The 19,827-nt window shown below is 45.2% G+C and overlaps 1 protein-coding gene across 3 annotated transcripts in view; it reads right to left on the bottom strand.

Moving 5' to 3' along the window:
- Positions 1 to 19,827, bottom strand: part of cdh7a (cadherin 7a) — a 329,420-nt gene that overhangs the window by 170,019 nt on the left and 139,574 nt on the right. The window contains exon 1 of one of the 3 annotated variants that reach the window (XM_043687680.2): positions 2,865 to 3,066. The exons of 1 other annotated variant lie outside the window; for it this stretch is intronic. The gene's annotated coding sequence lies outside the window, so the exon portion shown is untranslated. Of the gene's footprint in view, positions 1 to 2,377; positions 2,628 to 2,864; positions 3,067 to 19,827 lie in introns of those variants that run through there. One more of the 3 variants, XM_043687681.2, reaches the window with a different exon arrangement.

Genomic DNA, 19,827 nt, shown 5'->3' with positions numbered 1-19,827 from the left:
GTATTGTGCTAACTTTTGGATTCTGCACTTCAGAAGGAGGGTCATGGAGAATTCTTCAGAGATTTATTCGGAGAAGTAGTCGCAGGGCGGGAGTTCAGTTATTTGGACAACCTGGAGAAATGAGGATTCTCTTCCTCAGCGCAAGAGGTTCACAGAAAATTTGAGAACAATGTTCAACAATTCACAAGGAGATTCATTAGGAGAAGTTGGGAGAGGCTGGTTCCACAGGCAGAGGGTTTAGATGACTCAGCAGATTTTTTTTGTACTCACCAAGTATTGATGAGCTGAAAGGCATTACTTGAAAATGTATTGGGAGCAAATCCCACAGTAAGTATCTGAACAGGAGGAGAGTCAAGATTAATCAGATTTCTCTTTCAATTAGCTGACCTAAATTTAATGGGTTGAATGGCCTCATTCTGTGCATTATGATCTTATGTTTGCACAGATCTCCTTTCCACATAATGCATGATATGAGTATTATGCTACAGCTTATGGCAAGTTAATGGTAAAATCACCAGAGTCATACCAGAGCATAAGGCTGATCTCTCATTGAAGATTGATGACTGTTGGGGGTTTAATCTGAGGATCATCACACTTTAGGTGAGGGGAGTGGTTGAGAACAAGAGTTCTTCATGGTAATCTCAGGCAGCGTGAGTCACACAGGAAGGACATCTGTAAGGTAAAGACACTACAGTCCCAGAGGACCACAGACTGTTCTCTCATTACAGAGAGGGAGATGACTGGTGGTGAGTTTAACCTGAGGCTCATGTGATGTTGAGAAGGTGAAACATTCATGGTGACCTGAGTTACCACAGGAACTGAATCCACACTGTTAGTATTACAAACTAGCCATCCACCAACTGAGCTAACCAACATCTCACAAGAAGACACGAGTACCGTACGTGAACCAGACAAATGCTGTCAAAGCTGGCCATACATTGCTTCTGTGGCAGGTAGACTATAAAATGCACAACATATCCCAGTTCCAATGTGATATTCCAATCTAGGTCATGCATGGTGACTGTCAGGGGAATACAGGGCACTGGGAGTCGGCTCCAGCATTCCACCAGATCGTGGCTGATCCGACTGTGGACTCTGCATTCTGCTGCCACTATAACCCTTGACTGTCCTCGAAGTAACAAACAGGGACAGTCTACAAAGTACATGAAATATACCTCACAACCTGTCACTAGAGCATAATCCAGGATCCAGAGTTAAAGTTCTGAGCACATCAGGTCAAAATCCAATTTGACAGAGGGTAAAATCTGAATCAATGAAAATCTTGAACAAAAGATGACAATGACAACCATGTTGCCTGTTGTAAGACTCCCAACTGGCTCACTAAAACACATGAGAGAAGGAAATCTGCCATCCTTACCTGGTCTGGCCTACATTTGAGTCCAGACCCACAGCAATGCGATGGACCCCTAACTGCCCTCCCCAGGCAATTACGAATGGGCAATAAATGCTGACCCAGCCAGTGATTCCATGATTTTTTTTTAAAATAACAGTAACACGCAGTTTATGCAACTTGCACACCCATGGAAACTGCACACACGGTCTGCTCCATAACTCACACAAACACGCCAGCTCGACACACAGCGGTGCAGGCTACTCTGCATTTTGCATAGCACTACACAGACTCTCCCTGATCCCGCTACTACCGAGCGGAAAGGCGTCATATATTTTCGATAGACACATTCACAAACCGTGAAGACACGGTTTGCCCCAACAAATGCAGATCAGGACAATCTGTTAATGATAAGTACATGCAAAACATACAGACGCACCTGAACTACTTTTGAGATTTGAAATGGATCAGTAGGTTGGTGATAGACAGACCAACAGAATGTGTAGCAGAACTGCTTAGGGATGTTTGCAATTGCTTTGTGAGTCAGGTGCATCAGTGCAAATGGTTTTTTGAACACTGATGGGGATCTGGGGTGATTTCTCTCTCTCTCTTTCTCTCTCTAGCACATCAGTGGGAGCAGTTACTTCCTCCTGTATCTCTGACAGTTCCGTACTGTACAGCTCTTGAGATAAACACGGGAGAAGGTTCCAAACTCTGTGCGCGACCAATGAATTGAATTATCGTGCAGAAGACTTCAGGCGAATGATCGCAGTCAGAAAGCTCAAATGAACCGTTTCGTTTCAAACATTGCATGGAGGAATCATACAGACAAAAGGGCATGCTGTGGGCTAAATGGGATGGAGTTTGCTGTAGAACGCTATATTTTGTTTAACAAAGAAAATAGGACTATCCACGCATCAAGTGCACCCACTTCCTCCATCTCTGTAGGTCTGTCTATTCTTATACTCGAAACCGAACTCTGGTCCGGCCAACATCAACAATATGGACAAACACAGCACCGCTCACCTTCACAGAGTAAGCATTGCTATCTCCGCCTAACTCTTCAGTTTAACGTCTTTCCTTTTAAAGGTCTGTTGGGTAAAGGCGATTCGTTCTTTCCAAAAGCAAAACAAAACGCACAGTCCAACACTGCCCCGCAACCTCTTCATTCGCCAAAATGCGGAGTTCATGCAAACGGGTTTAACCTGGAGCCGGTCAACGCTGAGAGGGTTAAATTTAATCCTGAAAACAATCAGGTTCCGGAGAAGGATTGGTGGGGAGTAAAAGGTAGAAATTGCGGCAGTGTGCCGAACCAGTGGGTAATAGGTGAAAACACCGGGGTCCCAGTCAATATAAGGGGCAGCACAGTCAATGCACAGCTGACCTTGCCCAGCGAAGGGAACGCAATATACAGAGTTTCATTTCGCTTTTGCGCTGTGATGACTTAATCTAACTGCTGGAATGACAATATCCCGTCTCCCCCCTACCACAGAAAAAAGGAGCAGACACCCACCTTCTGCTGACCAGCAAGGCAAGTTTTGCTCCGTTTCTTGTTCAGCTGCTGTTTGAGCTCAGAGAGAGAGAGTGAGTCCCCTGTCCTTGGCGAGCAACTGCTCCCTCACGTCCCGGTAGCAACCACAGCCAGCAACAAGGCGAAATGTCTCTGCAGGAGGTGGAGAAGGGGTGGCAGTACAGAACTGGGTCCAATCGCCTCAGCCTAGACGGAGGGGGGGGGGAGACACCCCCTCCCGAAGAGAAACGGAGGAGGAACCAGGCAGCTTGCTATACCCCGGCCAAGAGTGATTCATAACCAGGAGAGAACGACCAGGAGCGAGACAGAATCCACAAACAGATTCCTTTAGACCGAGATGTATAAATCAGGGCTGGGGGGGGGGGGGTGGGAGGCTGAACGTAATCTATCTTTCCCAGAGAGAGGGGAGAGGCAGGGAGGGAAGGGCATTTGCATTTGAAAGAAATCAAACCACCGCAAAGACTGTCAGTGCTCTATTTTTTTTTGCTTTAGTTTTAAAAAAAAACTTGTCACAGAGCAAGTGATCAATTGAACTCCTGGGGCATGTGAGGCGAAAGCGCAAAACTAATCCGGATTTACAGGTTGCCTGCTCGGAGAATTTCCAACTTTTTCAATTCTTCTGTCTCCTCAGGGGTGGGATTGGGGAGACCCCGTTAGATTCCCCTGGGATGTTTTTATTTTTTGACGGCCCCTACCCCCTTCTGCTCTCTCTGTGGCTTACAAGTTCCAGTGTGTATTTCCCCCTTTAATTTGCTCCCGCAGACAAGCAGAGATGTCCCAGCGCCCAGTGGCGAACGAAAAGCAAAGTTAACCATGTCACGTCAAAATTGCAACCTGAAACTGTTATCAGCCACTCTATTACAGCGACTGCAATTCGCATTCAGTTTGAAGGCGATGGCTACGGGTTCTCCCCAGACATGGACACCACTCCGGCCCCACCCTTTCATGTCTCCCCATGTGTAAGTGTCAGCCTCAGAGAGGAATGGCCCACGCTGTGGCTATTATCTGGCTGCCAGTTTAAGACAGAGGTCTGCAGGAGCATATGACTGCAGATGCTGGGATCTGTCCTGAAAACAAAAAATGCTGGAGGTCACAGCAGGTCAGACAGCATCCATGGAGAGAGAGAGAGAGCAAGCTAATGTTTCGAGGCTAGATGACTCTTCAAATGACTTACAGTGCTGTCTCTCTGCAATTTAGTTTTGTTCAATATATCATTTCAACTACATGACACTATAATCTTTTGTTATCAGTTCTGCGTCTTGTGGTCCTGCTCCACAACCACAAGGAGCTCCGAAAGCTAGTGCTTCCAAATAAACCTGTTGGACCATAACCTGGTGTTGTGTGATTGCTTTGGTAACTCCCTGTCTCCATGGATGCTGCCTGACCTGTTGTGAGCTCCAGCATTTTTTGTTTTCAAGGCAGAGGTCTGACCATCTCCATAGGCCCTGGGGACGCGATGGCAACCAAATTGCTGGGCACCCTTCCCCGAAACCAATGCAAAACATTGCCAGTTCTAGACATCTAAATTAGGAGCAGAAACTGATGGAGAGACTCCACAGGGAGAGGAACTGAGTTAATGTTTCTGTTGATGTATGTGTCCCTCCCAAATTGATATGCCAATCCCAATGGGCATCTCACCAATGGCACCCTCCTGACCACTGGCTAAATATTTATTTTCCTTTCACTGCATTCTGCAGGATCAAGGTGAAACCAGCCATTAGATTAGATTTTCTACAATATAGGAACAGGTCCCTTAGCCCAACAAGCCCCTGCAAAGAGTAACACACCCAGACGCATTCCCCTAATTAGTGCACCTAACACTATGGGCAATTTAGCACAGCCAATTCACCTAACCTTTGGATTGTGGGAGAAAACCCACACAGGGAGAACATGCAAACTCCACACAGTCACCCAAGACAGGAATTGAACCTGGGTCCCTAGCACTGGGAGGAAGCAGTGCTAACCACAGAGCTATCATGCCACCCCTGTCAGCCAATTCCAGCCCAACAACCAAATTAAAACCAGCCCCCAAGAATAGGACTCCATCACATTTCACGCTTTGTAGCCCAGGGAAATCACCTCTCCCGCTGAAATTAGCAACCCCACACAGGGAGATGATCAAATCCAGAATCTTTCTGCAAAGCAGTGCAGCACTAATTTTAAATTATGCCATTTAAAAAAAAATCTCATTGAGGACAAAGAGTAAGATCTGACGGGGTCTTGCTTAAACATGCCTCTTACTGTAATTTCAAAAATTTGCTCTCAAATTATCAATCTCAAAATATATAAGTCTTGAAATTGCATTATTTGATACTTAATACCATCTGAATACTTATATCTTTCAGCAGTCCTGATCTTAAAAGAGACATTAATTCATTCAAAACGAACAGATACACCGGTGTCTCTGCTTAAAATGGCGGCAAGGAAGATTTGAGACAAACGTAAATTAAATGATTTATACAATATTGTCAAACCATTTAACGGAAGGTTAAAATAGCATTGTTAACAGGTGAAACCAAATTGAAGTGCACATAAGATGCAGTGGTGAGAGTGCCAGGCTGGGCTTTTTCCTGATTAATAATTTATCTCAATGTAATAATGCTCTATGCTTTACAAATCTACATTCTAAATCATTAAGAAGGAAGTTAGTTAAGGAACAACTTGGTTCTTCTGCAGGACCTGTTAACTTAGTCAGGTCAGTTGAAGCACTTAACCAATAGCACAAAAATGTAGATCTACTTAAAACTAGAAAAAATTAATAATGCAAGTGATTGCAAATGCATTTTTCCTTCAGGAAGTCACGTTGTGATACTCCCACTCTGACACAACTTAGTAGCATTACAAAGACTTTTATAATCTGTAATAAATAAAATGTGATTATTACTCGACTTGTAAATCCTTACCAGATGGAGAGTGTGTGTGTGTGTCTTGTGTTGTGTGTATGTGTGTGTGTGTGTGTGTTGTGCGCGTGCATGTATGACGAAGATTAGAGTCGGTAGCAATTCTGTGTAATGAATGGTGTCTTGTGCTCTTTTTTTCATGTGATTTTGTGGATCAGTGTAGAATATAATCAATTCCTGTTATTCATCACACGAAGAAGTAAGAACATGAGAAATAGAAGCAGGAATAGGCCACTCGAGTCGGTTCCATCGTTCAGAAAAATCATATTGGATTTTCTCCACTTTCTCACTCAATCTGTACAGCCCTTGACTCACTTAGTCAGCAAGATTCCATTGTTCTTTCACATTTTAATTGACAATGTTTCTGCTAAACTTGCCTTACCCAGGGTGGTCTGCAATACCAGTGAGTATGACTCTTGGCTGTAAGCCGTTTACCTTTGAAAAGTCATGACTTACATTGTTTTGGAAACTTCCCCCAATGGACTAACATGTTCATGAAAGTCCTGTTTATGTCAATTCGCTGCATATTCCAGATTATTGCAAGGCAGAATGAGTGATCTCTCTGGGGTACAGAATTCCAAACATTTGCAACCTCTGAGTGAAAAAAATGTTTCCTCATCTCTACTCTACATGGCCGATTCCTTACACAAAGTCTACAGTTCCTGGTTCTAGACTCTCCAACCAGTGGAAATGGCCTCTCATAGCTACCCTGCCAATGTCTCAAAGGGTTTTCCATGTTTCAATGAGATCACCTCTCATTCTTACAACCTCAGAGGATTATAAATGCATTCTATTCAATATATCCTCATAACATGGCCCTCTCAAGCCACAAATCAATCAAGTGAATCATTTTTACTTCAAAAATATCCTTTATTCATAAAAATATCTTTATATACATACATAGTCACTGAAGCAGTTTGGTTCTGCACAGCAGCGTATGAAGAAACAAACAAACATTGGAGTTTGGCTCCATCCAACAAACAAACCAAAGGTATCTCTTATTTGTACAACTATATTTACATATATTTGAAGCACTGGGAGGGTCCAATAACTGAGCGAGCCCCATTTAACTTTGGCAGAAAGACCTCAGACTGTGGCCTTTCCCCATTGTGTCTTGGCGGCAGCTGCCCCAAGCTTTGTTGTATCTCTAAGGCAAATATATCCTTCTTCAACACAGAGAACAAACTGACAACACTGCCATAGGCATAGTCGATGTACCACTGCATCAAGATATCCTGACTTTCTGAATCTAACCCCCTTCTTACAATAAAGGCTAACACACACATTTTGCCTTCCTAATTGCTCCCTGCACCTTCATGTTAACATTTGCTCTGTCCTTCCAAGCAAAATCAACAGTATTAACATACCTCAGTAAGGATCAAAGGTAGTGGAAGATCCAAATGCTGCACACTGAAAATCATAGAAAGTGTTGCATTCAATCTATCAATTTTTGACAAGTTATTTCTCTTGAAGTTAATCATTTAGATCAATCTCACAATCCTGCTCCCAATTTAATATACCCCTTTATCAAACAACTGCTCTTCAATGAATTGAGCTGCCCTGCTTCAGTGTTCCAAATTCTGAGCACACACTCTAAAGAATTTGGTCTCAAACTCCTCCTCGATTCTTTTGTGCTTTTTTTTCACTGTTGTGCCCACACTTGTTATCATCTCACCGATCGATCACTATTTACTTCATCATAATCCATCACACTAACCATTATTAAATCATCCCAGGACCTTTGAAGAAAACAAGCCTCTTATGCTGAAACTCTATAATGATGCAAATAGCTTTTTATATACGACTGCCCACATGATATAGAGGGTTCTGACAAGTTGTCTAGTCCCTTAGTTCCACCATTAAGGCTCACCCCTAAGACTTAAAATACTACTTCTTTCAGTGAACATGGTCACCATGGTAACTTCGTGGCTAGCCCTGCTGCCTCATTGTGGCAGGAATCCGGCTTCAGTTCCAACCTTTGGTGACTGCATGTTTGGAGTTGTCATGATCTCCCCATGTTGTGTGGGTTTCCTCCCACAGTCCAAAGATGTGCAGGTTAGGTGGATTGGCCATGATACATTGTGTAGGTCAGGTGGATTAGCCATGGTAAATGTGAGGTTTTGAGGATAGGATTGGGGGACTGAGTCTGGGTGAGATGCTCTGTGGAGAGTTGGTGAAGACTTGATGGGCTGAATGGCTTTTTTCTACACTGTAGAGCATCTACATTTTGGCTAGTTGTGCGAACATGTCTTCATGTGACTCAATGTTAAATTTTGTTTGGTAATCCTTCTGTGACATGTCTGTGGATATTGTATGGCATCAAAAGCATCTGTTGTTGATTAAATTGCTGCTTGCCTACCTAATGACCATTTTCCCATGGCTTTTCTCCTGCCTGTAGAGTTCTCTAACACTCCACATTAGCTTTCCTCTTCTGATTCTTGCCTCTTGTGCATAACCTGAGTTTCCAATTCTCCACTATTGCCGGCCTTAATTTCTTCTGCCAAGGCTCTGGAATCCTTTCCTTAGTTGAAGAGTCAATAACAAGGGAGACATCATTTGAAGGTGAAAGGCAGAAGGTTTAGAGGGAATTTGATGAAATAAATGTCACCCGAAGGGTGGTGGCAATCTGAAATGCACTGCCTGGGAGTGTAGGAGACACAGGAAGCCTCACAACCTTTAAGAAGTACATGGATGAGCCATTGATATGTCACAACATTCAAGGCTATGAGCTGGAAAGTGGGACTAGTGTAGATAGGCTGGCACAGACCTGACTGGCCGAAAGGTCTTTTCTGTACTGCATAACTCTTTGAACCTCTCTGTTTCCTTACCTCCCTTTTAACTACTTTAAGACATCCTTTAGCCATTACTCTTGGATGTAGAGGTGCTGGTGTTGGACCAGGGTGGACAAGGTCAGAAGTCACATGAAAAAAGGCCATTGTCCAATAGGTTTATTTGAAACCAAAGAGCTAATGTTAGAAGTCACACGACACAAGATTGTATGTCCAACAGGTTTATTTGAAATTACAAGCTTTCTGAGTGCTGCTTCTTTGTCAGGTGATGGACGTGATTTCAAATAGACCTGTTGGACTATAACGTGATGTCATGTGACTTCTAACATTAGCTCTTTGATCTACTTTTGGTCACCTGTCCTAATATCTGCCTTTGTGGTTCAGTGTCAACCTTTGGTCATGAAAGCAATCCCGTAAAAAGCTTTAGGATCAGTTACAATATTAAAGATGCTGCATAAATACAAGTTGCTATTATACTGAAAGTCCTACTTGCTTACAGTGAAAATCTCAGTTTAGTCCAGACTTATGAGGAGCAACGAATGAATCAAAGAAGCTTGACTTGTCGTGAATAAATTTTTGTGACACGCAAAGCAGCAAACTTTGGGAGATTTCCTACAGCTGGAATCTTTCAAGCAATCCTAAAGACACCCAGAAATATCACCCATTAGAAAACCTATTTGAATTTATTCACAGTGCAGCAACACTTAGCTGCAAAAAGGAAATCATCAGTGATTGAATTGTTGGCCACAATGCGTCAAATTGTTTGGGTGTAATCTTACTGAGTGCTTAAAATACGATTCTTTCTGAGAGATTCTATTCCATTCCAGCTGTAACAAAAGAGTCTCAAACTGAGTATTATTTGGTAATGTGTGCCTTGAGTATCAAGACAGACTCACTAAAGGATCCAAAGCATTGTGTGGATTAAAGTCTGAAAAAAAAATGTTGAGATTGCAGTGATTTTAGCTAACTGTCAAACAACTGCACTTGATCCTGCTGCGCTCTCTGTTACATCAAACTATCAGCGTGCAGTTTCTAAGACCGTCAAAACTCCAATTATCCTAAACCTTTTGGCTACTTAAAAGCAACATACTTGCAGTTTTGTTTTTGATGATCTTGAAGATGTCGCAGGTTTAAAGTAAAACAAGCCTTCAGTAAATCTGGAAGGTAGTATTGTTAGTTGCAACTGGGATCCTGCAGCTCTGTCTTTGTAGATTTGTTTGGAGGGCCTTTCAACTTTTGACCTTATTACAGCCTTGGTCTAAACGAGGAGAAAACAGTCCATCTCCAGAGGTGAGGTGTGGCAAATGCCCTTGACATTGAGACTGAGTGCAGCATCAAGCAAAACCAGAGTCAATGGGAATCAGAGGGAAAACTCTCTGTTCGCTGAAGACATACTTACCACAAAGGAAGATGGTTGTGATAATTGAAGGTCAATCATCTCAGCTCCAACATGTCTCTGGAGGAGTTGAATGAATGATTTATTGTCACATGTACTTTTCTTTGAAATACAGTAAAATACAGTGAAAAGCTTTCATGTGTCACCATACTTAAGTCATTCTGATAGTTTAAGAATAGGAAAATGAAAAACTTAAAAAGAAGTTAATCTATGTACGAGTTCTGAGCCATTTTCACCCTGGGACTGATTCACCTTCGTCACCACCAGCACTGCACCCAGCCAACGATGAAGTCCATCAATTGTCAGGCACCATCTTTCGCCTCTGGACCCACCTCACTGACGTTACTCAGGATTCGCATTCCTCCACCCTGGGCTGCCTCTCCTCTGCTCACCCTCTCCCACACTGGGCTCACTCTCTCCCATGTTGGGCTCACTCTCTCCCACACTGGACTCACTCTCTCCCACACTGGGCTGACTCTCCTCTGCTCACTCTCTCCCATGTTGGGCTCACTCTCTCCCACACTGGACTCAGTCCCTCCCACACTGGGCTCACTCTCTCCCACACTGGGCTCACTCTGTCCCACACTGGACTCACTCTCTCCCACACTGGGCTCACTCTCCCCCATGTTGGGCTCACTCTCTCCCACATTGGGCTCACTCTCTCCCACACTGGACTCACTCCCTCCCACACTGGGCTCACTCTCTCCCACACTGGGCTCACTCTCTCCCACACTGGGCTCAATCTCTCCCACACTGGACTCACTCTCTCTCACACTGGGCTCACACTCTCCCACACTGGGCTCACACTCTCCCACACTGGACTCACTCTCTCCCACACTGGACTCACTCTCTCCCACACTGGACTCACTCTCTCCCACACTGGGCTCACTCTCTCCCACACTGGGCTCACTCTCTCCCACACTGGACTCACTCTCTCCCACACTGGACTCACTCTCTCCCACACTGGACTCACTCTCTCCCACACTGGACTCACTCTCTCCCACACTGGGCTCACTCTCTCCCACACTGGACTCACTCTCTCCCACACTGGGCTCACTCCCTCCCACACTGGGCTCACTCCCTCCCACACTGGGCTCACTCTCTCCCACACTGGACTCACTCCCTCCCACTGGGCTCACTCTCTCCCACACTGGACTCACTCTCTCCCACACTGGGCTCACTCTCTCCCACACTGGGCTCACTCTCTCCCACACTGGATTCACTCCCTCCCACTGGACTCACTCCCTCCCACTGGGCTCACTCCCTCCCACACTGGACTCACTCCCTCCCACACTGGACTCACTCTCTCCCACACTGGGCTCACTCTCTCCCACACTGGACTCACTCTCTCCCACACTGGGCTCACTCTCTCCCACACTGGGCTCACACTCTCCCACACTGGACTCACTCTCTCCCACACTGGGCTCACTCTCTCCCACACTGGGCTCACTCTCTCCCACACTGGACTCACTCTCTCCCACACTGGACTCACTCTCTCCCACACTGGACTCACTCCCTCCCACACTGGGCTCACTCTCTCCCACACTGGGCTCACTCTCTCCCACACTGGGCTCAATCTCTCCCACACTGGACTCACTCTCTCTCACACTGGGCTCACACTCTCCCACACTGGACTCACTCTCTCCCACACTGGACTCACTCTCTCCCACACTGGACTCACTCTCTCCCACACTGGGCTCACTCTCTCCCACACTGGGCTCACTCTCTCCCACACTGGACTCACTCTCTCCCACACTGGACTCACTCTCTCCCACACTGGACTCACTCTCTCCCACACTGGACTCACTCTCTCCCACACTGGGCTCACTCTCTCCCACACTGGACTCACTCTCTCCCACACTGGGCTCACTCCCTCCCACACTGGGCTCACTCCCTCCCACACTGGGCTCACTCTCTCCCACACTGGACTCACTCCCTCCCACTGGGCTCACTCTCTCCCACACTGGACTCACTCTCTCCCACACTGGGCTCACTCTCTCCCACACTGGGCTCACTCTCTCCCACACTGGATTCACTCCCTCCCACTGGACTCACTCCCTCCCACTGGGCTCACTCCCTCCCACACTGGACTCACTCCCTCCCACACTGGACTCACTCTCTCCCACACTGGGCTCACTCTCTCCCACACTGGACTCACTCTCTCCCACACTGGGCTCACTCTCTCCCACACTGGGCTCACACTCTCCCACACTGGACTCACTCTCTCCCACACTGGGCTCACTCTCTCCCACACTGGGCTCACTCTCTCCCACACTGGACTCACTCTCTCCCACACTGGACTCACTCTCTCCCACACTGGGCTCACTCTCTCCCACACTGGGCTCACTCTCTCCCACACTGGACTCACTCTCTCCCACACTGGGCTCACTCTCTCCCACACTGGGCTCACTCTCTCCCACACTGGGCTCACTCTCTCCCACACTGGACTCACTCTCTCCCATGTTGGGCTCACTCTCTCCCATGTTGGGCTCACTCTCTCCCACACTGGACTCACTCTCTCCCACACTGGGCTCACTCTCTCCCACACAACAAAAAATAGACTTAGCTTTTATTGTCATGCCTACTGAAGAGCAGGGATACGGGAGTACAGTGAAAAATTTACAATGTCACCAATCATGGCACCATCTTAGTTGCAAGGCACCTATGTAAAAAAACTTAAGGACAATGGTAGAAAAATAAAGAAATCAGTTAAAAGCTCAACATTATAGTTCTCCTCAGTATAAAGGAGCAAATAAGAAATAAAGTTAAACATTCTAAATTACAGAAATAATTCAACCACTGACCCTTGACATTTAATGACATGATCTTTGTTCATAAGCTACTTACATAACATCTGGGGATTACCAGCAGCCATAAAATGAACTGGTTTAGACAAATAAATATATGGGCTATGAGAGCAAGTTAGAAGCTAGGAATTCTGTGCTGAGTAACTTGTTTGCTGACTCTCCAAAGCCTGCCCATCATCTACAAGGCGCATGCTGGGAATGGGTTTAAATACTCCCCACTTGCCAAGATTGGGGCAGATCCAATAGCACTCAAAAAGGTGTAAACCCATCCAGGACAAAGAAGTCCCCACCATAATTGTCACCCCATCCATCACCTTCAACATTCACCACCAAGGTCAGCACTGTGTGGCATCTACACAATGCCCTGCAGCGACTCACTGAGGCATCTTTGACAGCATCTTCCAAACCTGTGACCTTTACCCCTTAGAAGGACAAGGGCAGCAGATACACGTGAACACACCAAACCATATTCTTTATGACTTGGAAATATTTTGCTGTCCTTCACTGTTGCGGAGACAAAAAATTATTTCTGAACAATGCTGTGGATGTCTCAAATTTCCAAGGACTGCGTTAATTCAGGAAAGTAGCTCACCATCACCTTCTTAAAGCCCCTAGATGAATGCGGTGATGTATTTATAAGGTCACTAGGCTAGTAATGCAACACCCCAGAGCATTGGTTCGAATCACATCAGAGCAGGTGGTGAAGTTTGAATTCAATATTTCAACAAAAAGCTCTGAAGTGATAAATAAGCTACTCTAATGATAGAGTGAGTAAAAGTTGCTGGAGAAACTCAGCAGGTCTAGCAGCATCTTGCAGAGGAAACAACATCAGTGGTTTTGACCCTTCCAAAGAAGCTCTGATTCCTCTACACAGATGCTGTCAGACCTGCTGAGCTTTTCTAGCAGTTTCTGCTTTTGTTTTGTTTCAGATCTCCTGGTTTTCCTTTTGTTTATTTTAGTCTAATGACAACTCTGTGACTTGTCATAAAAACCCATCAACTTCACAATTGTCCTTTAGAGAAGGAAATCTGCCATTCTTCCCTGGTCTGGCCTCTAAGTGACTCCAAACACAAAGCAATGTGATTAATTTTTAACTGGCCCCAGGCAAATAGGGGTGGGCAAAAACACACACACACTGGTAGTTCTCCTGTAACATGGTAGTTGCGTTCCCGTCTGATACTGCGTTATAGAAAATCACTCAATATAAATAACAGGGCCAATGGGAAAAACAGGGTTGGGGGCAAACCACCAAAAATATCAGTAAAAATTTAAACAAAAACAGTAGTTAGCCTCACACAAATGAGAGCACAGACTAAGTAATTCTTTAAGCCATAAATCTTAATGGAATAACACAGTAAATACAATGCTTTAGCACTAAAATATCTGACTACAGCACTATACCTTTCACAGAGCTCTTCCCCAGAAAGCGCGCGAGCCAACTGACCATATGGTGCTGATGCGGACATCCAGTCCTCCCCAAGTTACTCCCCTGGTTTGAAATAAACTTCCTTCTAAATGTAGACCACCATTCCCAGTTTCAAGGTTTTCAGAGCTGATTGCATTCCTGTTTTAACTGAACACACTGAATTTGCACCTTGCAGACAGAGGATCCTGAGGCTGCATTTTGCTGTTCAGCTAGTACCGGGGATGGGAAATCGTGTAACGGTGAACGGGAATTCAGTCAAATCAAAAAAAGATTCATTAATCACATTACAACCTAATCGCATTTAATAAACGCGCGTTATAGGAGGAATACCTGTATTCCTTTGAACTAAGGAAACAAGGGAATGGTTGCAGTCTGGAAATACATTGTAAATCTGATGTATCTTCTAACTGTTGCCATAACCCATTTTCACTGGAAGTACCAGGGAAATGACACTATATCTGCCCAGATCCTGAAAAACATGTGATCAAAGAATGCTGCCTATGTTAGCTCACTAATTGCCTTGATTTTGAAATTCTTATCCTTCTAACCAAGTTACTTCATGGTGTTAATCTTCACTAACATTGAAACCCCCAATTTTTTTTTAATTCATTCACAGGATGTGAGCATCTCCTCCCACAGTTCAAGTGGCAAGTTACAGTCAGATCACACAAATGCCAGAAAATGACCATCTCCAATGAGAATTAGAATTAGGTTCTATTATCATGCCTGTTCAAATACAGGGACATAGGAGTACAGTGACAAGTTTACAATGATGTGCAGGCTAGGTGGATTAGCCATGGGAAATGCGGAGTTATAGGGTAGTGGGAGCTGGGTCTGGGTGGGATGCTCTTCAGAGGGTTGGTGTGGACTCGATGCACCAAATGGTCTGGTTCCACAGTGCAGGGACTCTGCGGGCAATTTATTCCATTAAAGGTGCCACATAAATGCAAGATTTTATTGGATCCAGGTGACTGTTGCTGGTCACTTCACTCACAAGGCCAACTCACTGTTTCATTTTTGATTTGAAAATTGGAGCAATGGCTGTGTCTGTAATAAATCCCACAGAGAATTAAAGAGAAACATCTTTACCCAGTAAGTAGTGACAATTTAGAACTCAATACCAGATGGAATAGTTGATGTTAGTAATATAGATGTATATAGTATGCAGGGAGAAGCTGGATAAACATAATAAATGAGGAAGGAATTGAGTGTTATCCTGATAATGTTCGGTGATAGGTAAGAGTTAGCACATACAGGGCTTGATTGCTCAGCTGGGCCAGGGGGTCTACTTCACTGCATTCAGTATAAATTCACTTAAGGACATCCCACTGAAACACATTTGAGATTGGAAAATCAATCTCTGAGGACTATCAGTGCAAATCCCAAACTGTAAAGCTCTGTATTTTTGATTATAACTCTTATTGATCTGAGCATTGGTGCAAATTTACCTATTATTAACGAGGCAGTCTCAAGACAACAGCAATAACAAGGCAGACAGTAACACTCTCTCTGTTCTATTGGAATAATGTAGATTTTTAAAATATTTCATACTTCGAGCCAAATAAAGGCTGGGTGAAAGATAAGAGCCTTTTATACCAACTTCTATTTTTCTTTTTCTTTTTCTAACTTCTTTCTTTTGAAAGTTCATTCATGGGGTATGGACACCATTGGCTAGCCCAGTATTGTTGCTCATCCCTAACTGCCCTGGAGAAAGAGGGGTGAGCTGCCTCTTGAACCATTGCACTCCTAGGGGGTGTCGGGATATTCTACAGCTTATTATAGAGTCATAGTCATAGAGTCCTCCAGCATGGAAACAGACCCTTTGGTCCAACCAGTCCATGCTGACCATAATCCCAAACTAAACTAGTCCCACACACCTGCTCATGGCCCATATCCCTCCAAACATTTCCTATTCATATATCCATCCAAATATCTCATAAACATTGTAACTGTACTGCATCCATCCCTTCATTCCACACGCGGACCACTCACTGTGTTAAAAAATTGCCTCTTATGTTTTTTTTTAAATCTCTCTCCTTTAAAATGTACCCCCTCGTCTTGAAATTCCCCATCTTAGGGAAAAGACAACTACTCTCAGCTGCCTTCCCCCCGGCCCCACCCCCACTCCCATTTATCTCTCCACCCCCGAGCTTCATTCCTGATGAGGGGCTTTACCCAAAATGTCAACTCTCCTGCTCCTCAGGTGCTGCCTGACCTGCTGTGCCTTTCCAGCACCACACTCTCGACTCTAATCTCCAGCATCTGCAGTCCTCACTTTCACCTAAAAGACAACTACCACCAACTCTATCTGCACCTCTCATTATTTTATAAACTTCTATCAGGATTTTGACCCAGTGAAGGTTACAAGCCCACACGCTGTTCTGACTTGGAACGAGTTTGCAGGTGGTGATGTTCTCATGTATCTGCTGCCCTCAGCCTTCCACACAGTCGTAGTCACAGGTTTGGAAGGCTGAGGGCAGGTCAGCTCCTCGAATGGTGCAGCTTGACTCAATGGACTGAGTAGCTTACTTCTGCTCGTCTGTCTTATGGTCTTACATATGGGGCTATCAGCCTTGGTGAGTGTCTGCAGTGCATCTTGCAAATGGTGCACACTGCTGCCACTGAACATCAGTCAAAGAGGGGGAGAATGCTGAATGTGGTGGATGGGAACGCCAGTCAAAAAGGTTGCTTTGTCCTGGATAGTGTCGAGCTTCTTGACTGTTGGAGGAGCTTCACTCACCCAGGCAATTAGATTAGATTAGATTACATTACAGTGTAGAAACAGGCCCTTCGGCCCAACAAGTCCACACCGACCCGCCGAAGCGAAACCCACCCATACCCCTACATTTACCCCTTACCTATCACTACGGGCAATTTAGCATGGCCAATTCACCTGACCCTGCACATTTTTTTGGACTGTGGGAGGAAACCGGAGCACCCGGAGGAAACCCACGCAGACACGGGGAGAACGTGCAAACTCCACACAGTCAGTCGCCTGAGGCGGGAATTGAACCCGGGTCTCAGGCGCTGTGAGGCAGCAGTGCTAACCACTGTGCCACCGTGCCGCCCACAATTGTTGAGTATTTCAAGCATGCTCTCTTTTAGTTTCAGATATCCAGGATTTTTCTGCTGTTAAAGGATGGGCATTTTCATGAGAATACATACGATCCTGTTCACTCCTGAATCAACTTGATTAATACCAACGAATCTTTCAAAGAATGGCCCCAAGGCTCAAATTTATTTATTGGCTGATTTCAGGGCAATACTACTTGAAGAGAGAGAAGATTAAAAACCCTAATTAACCTGTTCAGTGCTCCATAGACTCCCTACAGTGAGGAAGCAGGCTATTCAGCCCAGTACGTCCACACCAACCCTCTGAAGATCATTCCATCCAGACACGCCCTCATCCCCGTAACTCCACATTCCCCAGGGCTAAACCACTCAGCCTGAAAACTTTGGGCACTTCAGCATGGCCAATCCACCAGATCTGCATATAGTTGGGCTGTGGGAGGAAATCAGAGGTCCTGGAGGAAGCCCATGCAGACACAGGGAGAGTATGCAAACTCCACACAGACAGTTGCCTGAAGGTGGAACCAAACCTGGGCCCCTTGTGCTGTGAGGCAGCATTGCTAACCACTGACCCACTGTGCTGCCCCAGTGTTGTGGCACACCTCTGGAGTAGGTGAGACTTGAACCCAGATCTTCAGGTTCAGAGGCCATACTGTCACTGCACCTCAAGAGCCAAGTTGCCTCAAGTTGTATCCTCCCGTTGTAAGGGAGAGCTTGTTGTGGATGATTCTGGAAAGAAGGAGTTTACTAAGTATGACCAAAGAGAGGAATGTTGCAAAAGCTTCTCATCTGGTCAGTACAAAGGCAAGAGAGCCAAACCTGTAAACAGTCACAACAATTTAAACTGCAGCTGGAAAAGTGATTGATTGGGTGCTGCTCCCTTTTCTCATGTGGCATAAATTGTCAGTGATCCTTCTGAAATCTAGCATTCTTGCATTAGTCCTGACGAGTACAAAATGGAAACCTTCGTCAAGTTGCCTCTCTGTCCAGCAATGTCCAAGATCTGCATGATGAAGTTTCACTGTAACAAGCTGACGGGAAACAACAGACTTGCAAGTGTCCCACGCAAGGACCGAACCCTTACCATCACCAGACTGACCCTGTTGATCGTGCGAACTGTCTGTGCCAGCGTAACAAACCCTCACCATCACCAGGTTGACCCTGTTCCTTGTGCGAACTGTCTGTGCCAGTGTTGCGTAAAGTTTGTGAGAAATATTTGAGAAAACAGCTGTTGCAGAATAGCCTGACTTTAAATAAAGGGGACTGTGAGGCTGAATGTGGGCTTTGTGTGGCAACACTTTCAGCTTCTTGAAAGGCATCCAGTGCCCACAGGGAGGTTGCAAAGGAACCTCACTGTGTGTGACTGTGTGCGTGTCTGTGTGTGCGTGCATGTATGTGTGTGTGTGTGAGAAAGAATGTGTGTCTGTGTATGTATCTGTATGAGTGTGAGTCTGTGTGTGTGAGAGTGAATGTGTATGTGTGTCTGAGTGTCTGTATGTGTGTGAGTCTGTGTGTGAGAGAGAGTGTGAGTTTGTATAATTGTCTGTGTGTGAGAGAGAGAGAGAGGAAGAATGTGTGCATGAGAGAGAGAGTGTGCGTCTGTGTATGTGTGTCTGTGAGAGTGTGTGTGTCTGTGTGAGTCTGTATGCGTGTGAGCCTGTCTGAGTCTGTGAGTCTGTGTGTGTGAGAGAGAGTGTGTGTCTAAGTTTGTATGTGTGAGTCTGTGTGTTAAGTCTGTGTGTGTGTGGGAGAGATTGTGTGATTATGTGTTTGTGTGCATATGTGTGAGAGGAAGAGTGTATGTGTGTGAGAGAGAGAGTGTGTGGCTGAGTATGTGTGTGTGTGTTTGTGTATCTGTGAGAGAGAGAGAGAGTGTCTCTGTGTGTGTGTGTGTGTGTCAGAGTTTGTCTGCATGATGAAACATTCAGTTTAAAAGCATCCATTCTCTCTCCTTGAATTGTTGTCAGTTCCTTAAAAAGACATTACCCTGAGTCATTTGAGAGGTGACAGATGTTGCTGTGGGATTCTTGCTATCCTGCTTCAAGCCTAAATAAAAAGTGAAAAGACATAAAAAGGGAATTTGCTTTTGCCAAAAAAGCAGAGATACTTACTTTAAATCACCCAGTCACTGGCAACTCCCCCTCCGTCCGTTCAACAAATGTCTTCGTGAACATGCCTGACTGGTACACTTGCAAAGCTAAGCCCTTTGCCATTCAATTCAGGGTCAGTTCTCCTGCTGGTGACGATGACCCAAGCTCCCCTCTTATTCAGCAATGATGAGCAGAACGAATTGAGGGATTTTTTTTGTCCAGGCACCAGCATGGGAACAGGAGGAGGTCTGTAACAACAGTACTCTATCAGAATGTGCGAGCTAGTCTTCCCTTTCAAAATGAAACGCACAGATCCGAGCCCCACAATTGCACCGTAAGATTAGATTTGATACACTCAATATTAAGACATGGTTCCGTTCAAAAAAGTAGGTAGTAACAACATCAGAGCGGTACAACAACTTCCCTCCAGGGAACAGAAGGAAGCCATGTTGCCTAATTTATTGAGTT

The sequence above is a fragment of the Chiloscyllium plagiosum genome, unplaced genomic scaffold, assembly GCF_037043375.1.
Source record: "Chiloscyllium plagiosum isolate Xiang-an unplaced genomic scaffold, Cpla_swu_hap1 HiC_scaffold_4, whole genome shotgun sequence".
Classification (NCBI taxonomy): Eukaryota; Metazoa; Chordata; class Chondrichthyes; order Orectolobiformes; family Hemiscylliidae; genus Chiloscyllium; species Chiloscyllium plagiosum.
Note: the sequence above shows the minus strand (reverse complement) of the source record. Positions and strands in the feature narration are given on the sequence as shown.